This window comes from Orcinus orca, chromosome 16, assembly GCF_937001465.1.
Source record: "Orcinus orca chromosome 16, mOrcOrc1.1, whole genome shotgun sequence".
NCBI classification, from domain to species: domain Eukaryota; kingdom Metazoa; phylum Chordata; class Mammalia; order Artiodactyla; family Delphinidae; genus Orcinus; species Orcinus orca.
This window is the reverse complement of record NC_064574.1, coordinates 51,803,667-51,817,191: the sequence shown is the minus strand read 5'-3', so window position 1 is coordinate 51,817,191 and position 13,525 is coordinate 51,803,667. Positions and strand designations below refer to the sequence as shown.

The 13,525-nt window shown below is 50.3% G+C and overlaps 1 long non-coding RNA gene across 2 annotated transcripts; it reads right to left on the bottom strand.

Annotated features, from left to right (window-relative positions):
* Positions 1 to 4,663: 4,663 nt before the first annotated feature.
* On the bottom strand, positions 4,664 to 13,504 carry LOC105748031 (uncharacterized). Of its 2 annotated transcripts, none has more exons than XR_007472200.1 (3): positions 13,306 to 13,504; positions 9,121 to 9,257; positions 4,664 to 4,833 (listed from the first exon to the last, which is right to left on the bottom strand). It is a non-coding gene; the product is annotated as an uncharacterized LOC105748031 (long non-coding RNA). The 2 variants fall into 2 exon arrangements; XR_001119774.3 differs by lacking the exon at positions 13,306 to 13,504 and adding an exon at positions 10,651 to 13,264.
* Between the last annotated feature and the right edge of the window lie 21 nt (positions 13,505 to 13,525).

Below are 13,525 nucleotides of genomic sequence, written 5' to 3'. Positions count from 1 at the left end.
GCGCGGGCTTTTCTGTAGTTGTGGCAAGCAGGGGCTACTCTTCATTGTGGTGCGCGGGCTTCTCATTGCATTGGCTTCTCTTGTGGAACACGGGCTCCAGGCGCACGGGCTTCAGTAGTTGTGGCACATGGGCTTAGTTGCTCCATGGCATGTGGGATCTTCCTGGACCAGGGCTCGAACCCGTGTCCCCTGCATTGGCAGGATGATTCTTAACCACTGGCACACCAGGGAAGTCCCTCCATGGTTCATATTTTTAAAATAAAGTAGAACTAATGAAAATTTGGATCATACATACATTTTAAATTACTAATGGCTGTACAAATATTCTAGATGGTTGTCACTGATTGGAGGAGGCTAAGGAGACATGACAGAGAAATACATTTGGGATCCTGGGTTAGATCCTGGACCCGAGAAGGACATTAGTGGAAAATCTGGTGAAATTTGAGGGCTTTAGTTAATGGGATTGTATCAATGTTCTTTTCTATGGTTGATTACTATGGTTATGTAAGATGCTAACATTAGGGAAAGCTGGGTGGAGGATATATGGGAAAACTCTATACTTTTTTTTCAGCTTTTCTCTAAATATAAGATTATTTCAAAAGACAAAGTTTTAAAAATTCTAGTTTGTGGTTAGAGAAATGTGTCTTCTCCACACTTTATTGTAGAAATATACACATTTATTATATGATATCACTTGTGTATAAAAAAATGTACAATTGTGTCCCCCAAAAGATGCATTCAAGTCTTAATCCCCAGTAGTTGTGAATGTGACCTTATTTGGAAATAAGGTCTTTGCAGACGTAAAAAGTTAAGGATATCAAGCGGAAATCATCATGGATTTAGGGTGGGCTGTAAATCCAGTGACTGGTGTCTTTCTAAGGGCAAAGAAAGGGGATGGGGACACAGACACACAGAGAGACACAGGCAAGAAGGCCATGTGAAGATGGAAGCAGAGATTGGAGTAACGTGTCCATAAGCCAAGGAATGCTGGACCCACCAGAAGCTGGAAGAGGCAGGGAAGGATCCTCCCCTAGAACTTTCAGAGGGAGTGACAACCAGATTTTGGACTTATGAACTCCAGAAGTGAGAGAGAATAAAATTCTGTTGTTTTGAGACACAAAGTTCATTGGCTGGAGCGGCGGCTGCGCGGGTCGCGATGCTGTGAGATCTGCGGGCGCTGGTAAATCGGGCCCAGGATGCAGAGCTGGCAAATCGGGCCCAGGATGTAGAGCTGGCCGTGCCTGACGGGGAGCCTGACGCGGAATTGGGTGGGATAGAGAGCAGGGGGCAGTAGTCGGGGGTGAGGAGAAGGAGGAGGAGGCGGCGAATCGCTTGTAAATGGCTCCGAATCATGACCTGAAGCCTGAATTCCAGGAGGGTGAGTCTGAGCCCCTGGGGAAAAGGCATCTAACAGCGTGTAAGAGGGAGAGGGAGAGGAATTGTAATAGGGGCGGGGCAGGCGCCAGCTATAGCAGCCTCGCTGCTCTAGCAACCCCCGCTCAGCCACTGGTGGGCGCCACAGTGGGCCTCTCCTCTTCCTCTCTTCTCTATAAAAGGAGTCGGAATTTGGACTGAGGTAAAATGTTTTGTTTTGTTTTGTTTTGTTTTTTAGATGCTAGTCTGCCATCTTCTGGGTCTGCTAGCTTTCTGATTCAAATTGTTATTCCTTGTTCCAAAAAAAAAAGAAAAGACACACAGTTCGTGGTGGTTTATTGTGGCAGCCCCAGAGAACAGATACACCTGCTTCGGATTGTCTCTGCACCAAAACATCCAGAGGGACAAGGTCCAATCCACCAGAAATGAGAACTGTAATTGGGGGCAATGGGACAGAAAGACTGTACTTTTACTTTACGTTTACTTTGTAAAATTTCTCTTCTGTGTGGACGGTCTTATGAACTGAAAATGACTGAGGCAGTGAAGGCTGGAAAAGAGGTCACCAGGGGAAGGTGATGCTGGAGGTCCCACTGTCCCCTTTTGGGTCAAGGACCACAGGAATGGGAAACCTCAGGGACCCTACCTAGTGGCTGGTTTTCCAGGTAGAGGGGGCCCAGGAGTATGAGGTCCTGTGACATAACAAGAAATATACAGTAGGGCTTCCCTAGTGGTGCAATGGTTGAGAATCCGCCTGCCAGTGTAGGGGACACGGGTTCAATCCCTGGTCCGGGAAGATCCCGCACAGCACGGAGCAACTAAGCCTGTGTGCCACGACTACTGAGCCTGCTCTCTAGAGCCCGCGAGCCACAACTACTGAGCCCACGTGCCACAACTACTGAAGCCCACGCACCCAGAGCCCCTGCTCCTCAACGAGAGGAGCTACCACGATGAGAAGCCCGTAAGCCCGTGAACCCGCGAACCGCAGTGAAGAGTAGCCCCCGCTCGCCGCGACCAGAGAAAAGTCCACACGCAGCAATGAAGACTCAACGCAGCCAGAAACAATAAATAAATAAAATAAAATAATAAAATAAAATAAAATAATAAAATAAATAAATTTATTTTAAAAAAAAGAGAATTATACAGTATAGTTGATCTCTGCCTGTGGTTCCGGACACAGAGCTCCCAAATCCCTTGGAATTTCCCGGGTGACAGGAGTGTCGTTTGTTCTAATGTGGTGGCTCTGGGTGGTTAGGTTCAGGATGAGGGCTGCCACCAGAAAGACCGAGGCTTGATTAGAAACCTAGAACTTTCAGCCCCATCCTCTGGGGAGGGAACAAGGGCTGGAGATTGAGTTAATGATCAGTCACGCCCATGTGATGAACCCTCCATACACATCCGTGAACTATGGGATTTGGAGAGCTTCCGGGTTGGTGAACACCCAGAGGTGCTGGGAGGTTGGTGCACCCAGAGAGGGCATGGAAGCTCCTCGCCCCTTCCCTCATACCTTGTCTAGTGCATCTCTTCCATCTGGCTCTTCCTCAGCCATGTCCTTCATGATAAACCCGTAACTTTTTTTTTTTTTTTTAGCCGCGCTGCGCCCCTTGTGGGATTTTAATTCTCCAACCAGGGATTGAACCCGGGCTCTCAGCAGTGTAAGCACGGAGTCCTAACCACTGGACCTCCAGGGAATTCCCTTTCATTGTTAACAAATTTGTTTTATTGAAGTATAGTTGATTTACAATGTTGTGTTTATTTCTGCTGTACAGCAAAGTGATTCAGTTATACATATATGTTCTTTTTCATATTCTTTTACGTTATGGTTTATCACAGGGTATTAAATATAGTTCTCTGTGCTATACAGTAGGACCTTGTTGTTTATCCATTCCATATGTAATAGTTTGCATCTGCTAATCCCAAACTCCCACATTTTTTCTTTTTTAATTGAGATTTAATTCACATGCCATAATATCCACCATTTTTTTCCTTTAAACAATTTTACTTATTTGTTTTTTTAAAGGAGCAGTCTTTTTTAAAATTAATTAATTAATTAATTAATTTTTTTGGCTGCATCAGGTCTTAGTCGCAGCATGCGGGCTCAGTAGTTGCAGTGCATGGACTTAGTTGTCCCACGGCATATGGGATCTTAGTTCCCTGACCAGAGATCAAACCTGTGTCCCCTGCAATGGAAGTCGGATTCTTTTTTTTTAATATAAATTTATTTATTTATTTATTTATGGCTGAGTTGGGTCTTCGTTGCTGCGCGCAGGCTTTCTCTAGTTGCAGCGAGTGGGGGCTACTCTTCGTTGTGGCGTGTGAGTTTCTCATTGCAGTGGCTTCTCTTTGTTGTGGAGCATGGGCTCTAGGTGCGCGGGCTTCAGTAGTTGTGGCACGTGGGCTCAGTAGCTGTGTCTCGCCGGTTCTAGAGTGCAGGCTCAGTAGTTGTGGCACACAGGCTTCATTGCTCTGCAGCATGTGGGAATATTCCAGGACCAGAGCTCGAACCCGTGTCCCCTGCATTGGCAGGCAGATTCTTAACCACTGCGCCACCAGGGAAGTCCCAACAATTTTATTTTATTTTATTTATTTTTTGGCCACACCTCGGGGCTTGCAGGATCTCAGTTCCCCAACCAGGAATTGAACCCCGGTCACGGCAGTGAAAGTGCCGAATCCTAACCCCTAGACCACCAGGGAACTCCCTAAACCCGTATCTTAGTAAGGAAACTGTTTTCCTGGGTTCTGTGAGCCCTTCTGGCAAATTATGAAACCCAAGAAGGGGGTCATGGGAACACATGATCTGTAGCCAAGTCAGACAGATGTTTGTGGGTAATCTGGGGACCCACTACCTGGGATTGGCATCTGAAGTGGGAGCAGTATTGTAGGACTGAGCCTTTAAAATGTGGGGTCAGTGCTAAATTCTGTCAGTGTCAGAATTAAGTCATAGAAATCTTAGTTGGTGTCCACAGGAAACTGGAAAATTGGTGGGTGTGAAAAATTCCACACATCTGGTGTGAGAAGTGTTGGTGTGTGACTGTGAGTGTAGGAGAGGGAAAGCAGGGTGTTTTTCCCTTTTCAGGACCTCAGGGCACAGAGGCCCCATAGAGCCTCCCTGGGGCTGAGAGGTGGCCCAGGCCAGACAGCCCTGATGAAGGGCCAGGTCGGGGCTAGTTAGGGGTGGGGAGGGCCCAGGGCTTCTAGGGTTGGAGCTGGGCCTCAAAGGACCCAGAATCCTGGGATTTGGAGCCCACTTCTGGAAAAGAGTCAGGCACACACAGTAGGCACTGAATACATGTGCATTCAGTGAATTTTTATTTTTGCCCACAAGTTGACTTTGTTCATACCTCAATGGTAAAATGTTGCCTCACAGCATTCCCATCCCCAGGAATGTGGGCTCTCCTGTCTGTAGGGGGCTTGGAGAGGATTCTTGTCAATTTTAGGGTTCTTTTTCTTGTTCATTTTTACCTGCAAGAGAAGGGGGTGGGGTCAGGCAGGGCCCAGAATTGACCATGGGAGGAGGACAATGGTGGCCAGTTGGGTGGGGCGGCCAGGCCAAGGGAGGGGGTCTCCCACTACCCTCTCGCCACCTCACTTGTGCCTCCCCCAAACCATGCCCACGCCTCCCTCTTACTCAGGCACTCCCTGACCCCTACTTCCGGCCACCCTGGGACCTCCCATGGTGCAAGCTCCGGCTTGCTCTGCTCTTCATCCAGCTGTATAAGGCCATCCCGTCAATCATTATTATCACAGTGTGCCACACTGCTGACCCGGAGGCCATTAATTTCAGGGCCGGAGGAAACGGGGCAGGGTGACCCCACAGGATGGAGACAGTAAGGGGACTGTAGGGCTCAGGGTCCCAGGCTGACACGGGGGCAGGAACCAGAGAAAAGACAGGGACACTTGAGATTCCCCCTCCCCAGCTGAGCAGAAAGAATGGGCTCCAAGGTAGATGCCAGCCTTGCCCCACCCTCTGTAGTGACAATCTGGTGGCCTCAGGGCAGTGACTTGGCCCCTCGGAGCTCTGCCTCCTCACAGCTCATGGAGATGGCACCCTCCACCCCCTGGGCTGGTGGGAGGAAGCAAGTGGACATATGGTGGCACCTGGGACAGGGCTGGCTGCAGGGAGTGCTTCCAGGTGAGCCAGGTACAGGCTCCAGGGTCTGGGGGGAGGGGGTCCCTCTGGCTCCTCAAGCACGGCTCCAGACCTGCCTGGACCCCTGGCAGGGGATGGAGGCTGAGGGGTCCCTCAGGTCCCCTGAAGCTCCTGGTCTGTAGCTGGGGATGTCTTGGGGTCTCAGTCCAGGGGAAGCAGCCCCCTCCCCCTCCCCCCATCCCTGGAGACTTTATTTGTCCTGGAAGCAACCAGGGTCCTGTTCTTGTCCTGGTAGCTGGTGGCTGGGCCTGGTCAGGCCTGGCTGATTGCGAGGGGGGACATGTCTCTCAACATGTTGATGGCCATTGCCATGGGCATCTCTCCTGCCACCATCTTCTCAAGGTATCAGAGCTCACCCCTGTGTGTGGGGCGGGGACATGCCTAGTCATCTTCCTTCCCACACACTCTGATTCCCCCAAGACCCCCGGGGATCCCCTCCCCAGAGGCTGAGGCCAGGGCCTTGGGCTCAGGAGTCCCTCCACAGGCCTGGGGATGCTCACATCCCCCTCAGGACTCTGGGCTGGGGGCCCATTGCCTCCCCACAGCCCTGCAGAGCCACCTTCCCCAGCCACAAAGGGAACACACCCCAGGGGCCGTCACAGCGCCTGCTCCCTCCACCCACCCCACATCCCTGCTCTGTCAGGGGCCTTGGGTCTCTGCAGTTCTGGTTTCTGGTTTCTGGTTTTGACAGGGGAGGCAGCGGCAGAAGGCTGGAGCTGAGAGGAGGAGGGTCACATGTCCTGCCTCGCCCCACTCGGCCAGTGGCTGTCCTGCTCCTGGCCTCACTCCTTCTAGGCTACAGCTCTGGCTGGACTCCTCCCAGGGCCCCTTCGGGCCTATGGTTGGTGACAGCTTCCCCTGGGGTCAGCCCTCATGGCTACCTGTACCCTGACCCACTTCAGGAAACTGTCTCCTGAGGGAGCTCCTGCAGCCGCTGGTCTGGCCCCCTCCTTTCTGCCCTCTCCTCTTGCCCATCCTCCTCAGCCTCCTCCAGCTGCCCCCTCCAACTTGCAGCCCCAGGCTTGGCCACTGGGCCCCTCTCCTCTGCTTCCCATGTCATCTGGGAACACCCACCAGCAGCTCCCTGACCCCCGCCCCCACTCTGCCCCTCTTCATGTCCACCAGGCAATTTTGAAATTTTGTTCCTGCTCAGGATCCTGATGCCCCCCTCCCCCATCTCACTGCTCCCAGCAGGATCCTCTGGTCCTGAGAACATGCCATGGGACAAGCCTGGAGCTGACTTGAGGGGGATGGTCCTCTGGCAGGTGACAGTGGGGTGGGGGACCCCAGGGATTGCTGGGTGCAGAGGAAGGAGCAGCTTGGCACCCTCCCTCCCCTGCCCCACTCACACTCCCTGCCCAATTCCCCCTACTCCCTAGCCAGTTCAAAGGTACCCCCACATGCTGGTGGGGCAGCTCTCCCACCCTGGTCCCCTGCCCGGCACCAGGTCCTCACCTTCTGAAGAGAGCCAAGCTCTCTCCTCTCTGGCTCTTAGCCTCTAGCTAGGCCAGGACAGGAAATGGACTTGGGCGTGCTATTTCCTTGCTCCTCCCTCCTGTGTCCCCATGATGGCTTCTTAGAAAAACAGTGGCTTCACTGAAACCACGTGACATTTTTCTGAGGCTATGATGGTTCATTTCATTTTCTCTTTCACCTGCTCTACAATAAAAGCGTTTAAGATGTACCTAGTTGTGGGACAACTAAGGGCACCGTGGGTGCAGGTGAGGGGGAGAGGGAGCACCCAGCTCCTGGGCAGGCTTCCCATGTGGCTGGTAGAGGAGGAATGTAGAGGCACTGGGCCACTAGCTGCAGGAAGTGGGGCCAAAGACTCCACAGTTCTGAGCCCTTTGGAGAGGAGGCTGAGCTCCTTGTGTAAGCACAGCTTTAAGTGCAGCCCCTATGTCCAATCCCTGCCCTCTCAGTCTGTAGCCCCCAGCTCATACTCATTAGAATCCCTGGAGCCAACATTTTTGGCAGGAGATGCTTACCCTGGGAGCTCGCAGCTGGGAGCCTTCAGTCCTGGGAGACTTCCTGGAGGAGGTGATACTTGGGCTTGGGAGGGCAGTGACCAAGAGGTGTCCTGGGGAGGGCTAGCAGGAGGGAGACTGAGGCTTCCTGGGGACAGGTCCTGCGGGGGGGGCCCAGGGTCCCTGACACATACAAAATGCCACTCATCTTACCATCTGCCGTCCACCACCCACCATCCCTGTATCTCTGCATCTAACTACCTACCTTTGTGGAGAATGCAGCCTGCCTGACACGTGTGCCTTGACAACCAGGAGAATAGAGTTCCTCTCTTAACATGAGGTTGTTTCACCGTTATTTTAACTAATATCCTATAGATGGGTATTTAGCTTTTTCCCATTTTTTTTCATATTATGAACTTGTGCCAACACTATGCATGCATGGATGTCGCCTTCTGATCTTCAGCTGGCACGGCACTCTGTGACCCCTCCAGGGAGCGGCTCCCACCAAGGCTCTGGGGGCTCTGCAGTGTGAGGGTACCAGTTGGGGGAGTACCGCTTTATATTTTTATAAAATATGTTTATAATTTTTAAGTGATGGGATTTTGGTTGATCTTTTACTTTTCAGTGTTTGGGGGTTTTTTCCTCAGTATTTTTTAAAATAAAAAATGGCAGGGAATTCCTTGGTGGTCCAATGGTTAAGACTCCATGCTTCCACTGTAGGGGATGTCAGTTGACCCCTGGTTGGTGAACTAAGATCCCACATGCCATGCAGCATGGCCAAAAATTAAAAAAAAAAAAGTGCCACGTCTGGCAGTCATAATTCATCTGAATTTTCATAAAGCCTCAACTGCTAACCTCTCCAAAGAGACTAAATATGCAGTCCTAACAAAATAAAGTTAGTGCTTTAAAAGCTCTAGAAACCCCCAAATTACGGAGAGCATCCACCCCGAGAAGGAAGGGATGGGGAGCACGGTGCTGCCCTGGGCCAGGGCGCGTTGCACAAGGACTGCCGGCCACAGGGAAGGAGGCAGTGCCTGTGAAGGCTCGGGACCAGGACAACCCTTGTTGTCCATGGAAGGGCTTCCCTTATCAGGGTCCTGTCCTGGGCACAAGATCAGGGTCATCTTCCAGGGCCTTGGATCCGAGGTTTCTTCGGGGGCCGAGTGCTGCTGGGAGGCTGCTCAGGCAGACACTCTGACTGGTGTGTGCCCCCCTCAACCTGAGCTGAGGCTACCTGGTCCCAGCCAGGCCATCGAGCCCACACAGGGCCTGGAAGCTACCAGGCCTGGCCAGAACCATGCTTACAGGCCTGTTGGAGGGGGCGAGCTGGGACTGGGGGCCTCCAGATCAAAAGACCATGTTGGAAACCCTCACAGTTGGCCCAGTGTGCCTCAACATCAGCCCTGGGAGCTGCCCTCCTGCTGGGGCCTGGTCTCCCTCTGGAAGGGAGGGTGAGATCCTTTTCTAGACCTCCTGCCCTCCCACCCCATTTACACCCTCCTTGCTGTTCCCATGATTGGTAATTGCCTATTATTTGTTTGTTTATGGTCTGTATTGCCTTGGGTGGAATGGCAGCTCCAGGATTCCTGGGTCCAGAAATCAAGAGGTGGAGGTGGGAGAGGCTCCACTCACCCCTGCCCCAGAGGTCACCAGCACCTCAGGATCCGGTGGTCCAGCAGCTTAAGTTCCAGAAGGAGGAGTGCTTCCACTGGGGTGTTGCGAGGAGGCCAGGGAATCAGAGGTTGAAGGCACTGGCAAGGCCTGTCTGCCTGGGGGAACAAGCAGAGGCAGGTGTGCACGTTGATTCTTCTTCAAGTAGAAGGAAAAGAGGCTACAAAAAGGCCTGGTTCTGAGGCCCTATTAAGGAGTTTGAGAGTTTATCCTGAAGGCATTTGGGAGAACATTAAGCATTTCAGAAGGTTGCATTTTAGAAATCTTACTCTGATGACATAGACGCTAAAGTGTTAACTGTGGTTGTTTCTGGGGGCAGGGAATTGCCTCTGTGCGGTTTGACTTTTCGCTTATCTGTATTTTCTCGTTTTCTACAATGACTATGGCTTACCTATATGGATGAGGTTTCACGGGGCTGCCATAACAAATGTCACAAACGGCATGGCACAAAACAACAGGAATTTGTCACAATCTGGAGGCCAGAAGTCCTAAACTGAGGTGTTGCAGAGCCTCCCACCCTCCAACTTCTGGTGGCTGCTGGCATTCCTAGGTTTGTGGCTGCACCACTCTAATCTCTGCCTCCATCTTCCCATGGCCTCTCCTGTGCATCTCTGCATCTCCTGTTCCTTTAAGGACATCAGTCACTGGATTGAAGACCCACTCCAAACTCATGGTGATTTCTTCTGGAGATCCTTAACTGGTTACCTATGCAAAGCCCTTTATTCCAAGTAAGGTCACTTTCTGTGGTTCTGGATGGACATGAAGTTTGGGGGGCCACTAGTCAACCTACCACACTGTAGGATACAAATAAAGTTTCAAAGGAAAATTTAAAAATCTTTTTGGAGGTCCCATGAAGGTTGGAGGGGAAGCCCAGAGGCTGGGAGCCTGGAGAAGAGTCCACCTTTAGAGTCTAGAAAGGAAAACATTTGTTCACACAGAGACCTGCATAGTAACGTTCATAGCAGCACTGTTCACAATAGCCAAAATGTGGAAACAACTCAAATGTCCATCAGTGAACACATGGGTAAACAAAATGTGGTATATATACATTCAGTGGGATATTATTCAGCCATAGTAAGGAATGAAATTCTGATACATGCTACAATATAAACCTTAAAGACATTATGCTAAGTACAATAAGCCAGATACCAAAGGACAGATATTTTATGATTCCACCCTATGAGTGTTGGGCTGCACACAACAGGCCTACAAGGCCTGCACTTGCCTAGCTTTAAGAACGAAGAAAGAGCCCGGAGTCATCAACACAGACATCAATGGTTTAATGGATAGGGGGTTCTTATAGTTATCCATTTTATACATATTAGTGTATATATGTCAATCTCAATCTCCTAATTCATCACACCACCAACTAATAAGAACCTGCTGTATAAAAAAATAAAATTCAAAAAACAAAGCTGGCTTACACACACACACACACACACACACACACACACACACACAAATAATAATAATGGATAGGGGGGATCTTACATGTCTGAAGCAAGGTCCCGGAGCAGCTCCCCACCGTGTGCAGCTGAGGGTGGGCAGGACATAATGGCAGTCTTCTCTGTGGGGAGGGGTGGGAGGTTTGATTACCAGTTATAGGGGCACGCCCCTCACTGCCCCTTTGATAAGAACAAGCACTAGCTGGGGCCTGGGGCAAGTACGTAGGAAGGTCAGTCATGTGCTTAAGATATAGGTGAAGCAGGCACTGGTCGGGCAGGGGAATATACAGAGAGCAAGAGAACAGCCATCTCGAGTGGCCTGACCATACAATGAGGTACCTAGAATAGGCAAATTCATAGAGACAGAAGATAGAATAGAGGTTACCAGGGGCTGGGGGAGGGGGGAGTGAGGAGCTGGTCTTTAATGAGTCCAGAGTTTCAGTTTGGAGGATGAAAAACATCTGGAGGGCTTCCCTGGTGGCGCAGTGGTTGAGAGTCCGCCTGCTGATGCAGGGGACACGGGTTCGTGCCCCGGTCAGGGAAGATCCCACATGCCGAGGAGCGGCTAGGCCCGTGAGCCATGGCCGCTGAGCCTGCACGTCCGGAGTCTGTGCTCCACAACGGAAGAGGCCACAATAGTGAGAGGTCCGCGTACCGCAAAAAAAAAAAAAAGAAAAACTTCTGGAAATGGATGGTGGTGATGGTTGCACAACATTGTGAATGTATTTGCATATTTATTTTTTAAAAAATATTTATTTATTTATTTATTTTGCCTGAGCCAGATCTTTAGTTGCAGCATGTGAACTCTTAGCTGTGGCATGCATGCAGAATCTATTTCCCAGACCAGGGATCGGACCCAGGCCCCCTGCAATGGGAGCGAGGAGTCTTAGCCACTGGACCACCAGGGAAGTCCCTGTGAATGTATTTAATGCCACTGAATTGTACACTGAGAAATAGTTTAAATGGTAAATTTTATGTTTATGTGCATTTTACCACACACAAAACAACTGCACTAGAATACCATTTCTCACCTATCAGGTTAGCAAAAATGGAAAAGCACAGAAATGTACTCTGTTGGTGAGGTGGTGGGAAAGTAGGCCCTCCCATATTTTGCCAATGCACACTGGTATAACCCTTACTGAGAGGACTCTGTCCTTACTAACAAAACTACATTTGTCTTTACCTTTTGCCCTAGCAATCCCACTTCTAGGAATTTACCTTGAAGATATACCCCCTAACAATATGAAAATACATATGCTCCTGGTTACTCATTGCAGCATGGTTTGTAATTAGAAAATATTGGAAACAATTTAGATGCTCATATATAAGAGTGGTTAAATAAAAGTCCATCCATACATCTCTGTGAACTGATATGTAATGATTTCCAGGATATATTGCTAAGTGAAAAACAGTAAAGTGCAAAAGAGTATCTATAGTATGTTAAAGGAGTCTAAGAATGCAACATGCATGATTTTGAATTTTCTTTTGTTATTAAGGATATTATCAGAACAATTGATAACACCTCTGTATAAGGTTTGTAGATTATAGTATTATTTCCACATTACTTTTCATATTTTGAAAACTGTGCTGTGGATATGTAAAGGAATTCATAGTTCTCCCCATAGGAAAAGGAGATTGTCACGAGCATTATTAACTGCAGTGATTCATGTACAGAATTTAGCACAAAATATTCAGTAAATACAGGGAATAATATCATTGGGAATTTGATTACAGGGAAGGGTCTCACTGAAGGTGGTGGGTTTTAAGAAACCACCACCTTCACCCTCAACCTCAGAAACACCAGCTTAGGCCCAGAAAAGACACAGGCTTTGCCACTTTGCCATAAATTACTCCAAAGGTTCATCCAGCTCATGGAAGCACTTGCCGCAGTTCAAAGAGGCAAGATTACAACATCCCGAGCACCGTACACCGAAGCTACAGTTCCTACGCCAAGTGGTGGGTGGCCCAGTTACAGCGTCTGAGATGACTTTATCCTTCCCTGGTTACAAAGAAAACTAACATTAAACACAATCAAACTCAAACGGACCACAGTTCATTATATGTCTGCCACGTGCTGGGTCCTGTTTAGGGTGCGAGACCCTCGAGATAACCAGGACTGCTGAGTGCGAGCTCAAGGTCAGGTTAAAATGTTGGCCTGCCTGCGAAGCCCAGCTTCTTCAAAGTCTGCTCTGAGGGAGACTGGCTGGTTCTCAGGCTCAAAGAAAACGGACTCAAAACCATTAACCTAAGACATTCTGCAGAAGGGTGAAATATTTAAGGGTGTTTGTAACGTTTTTGCCCGGCCACGACGTATATAACATGTCCCAGGTTCTGTAGGCGAAAATCACATCGCTGCCTGGGCGCCTTACTCGGAGATCATAAAAAAAAAATCATTCCCCAGGGGCAGCCGGCCGGGTTCAGCGGCTGGAAGCTGCGAACACCACGGCCTCCTGGCTCAGCCTTTGGCTCAGGCCCTGGGCCTGTAGCTGGGCTCTGGGGTTCCGCGGGTGTCCGCTGGCCGGGGTCTGGGGGGCGGGTTCTCCTGGGTGCAGAAGGACGGGTGCGGCGCGGCCCCGGGCTCGCCCCAGGAAGCCTGCGATCACTTGCAAACAGCTGTATCAGTGGGCTCGGGCTCATCGCCTCCCAACACGGGGAGACAAAATGGCGGTCGTGTGGGGGCAGGGAGGGCGAAGCTACGTACGGGTTCCATGCCACGCTAGAACTACAACTCCCAGGATGACCTGGGTGGAAGGCGGGAGGCCGAGGAGAGCGCTAGCGTCGCTAGGCCCTGTGTCCTCTCGCCCCCTAGTGGAAAGTCTCTGGAATGCGTTGTTTGCTCCGGTCCGCCCCCCAGACATTCCTCGCAACTGGCTGACGGGAATCGTAGTTCTTCGACGACAGAGTTGAACCTCCTTCGGGCC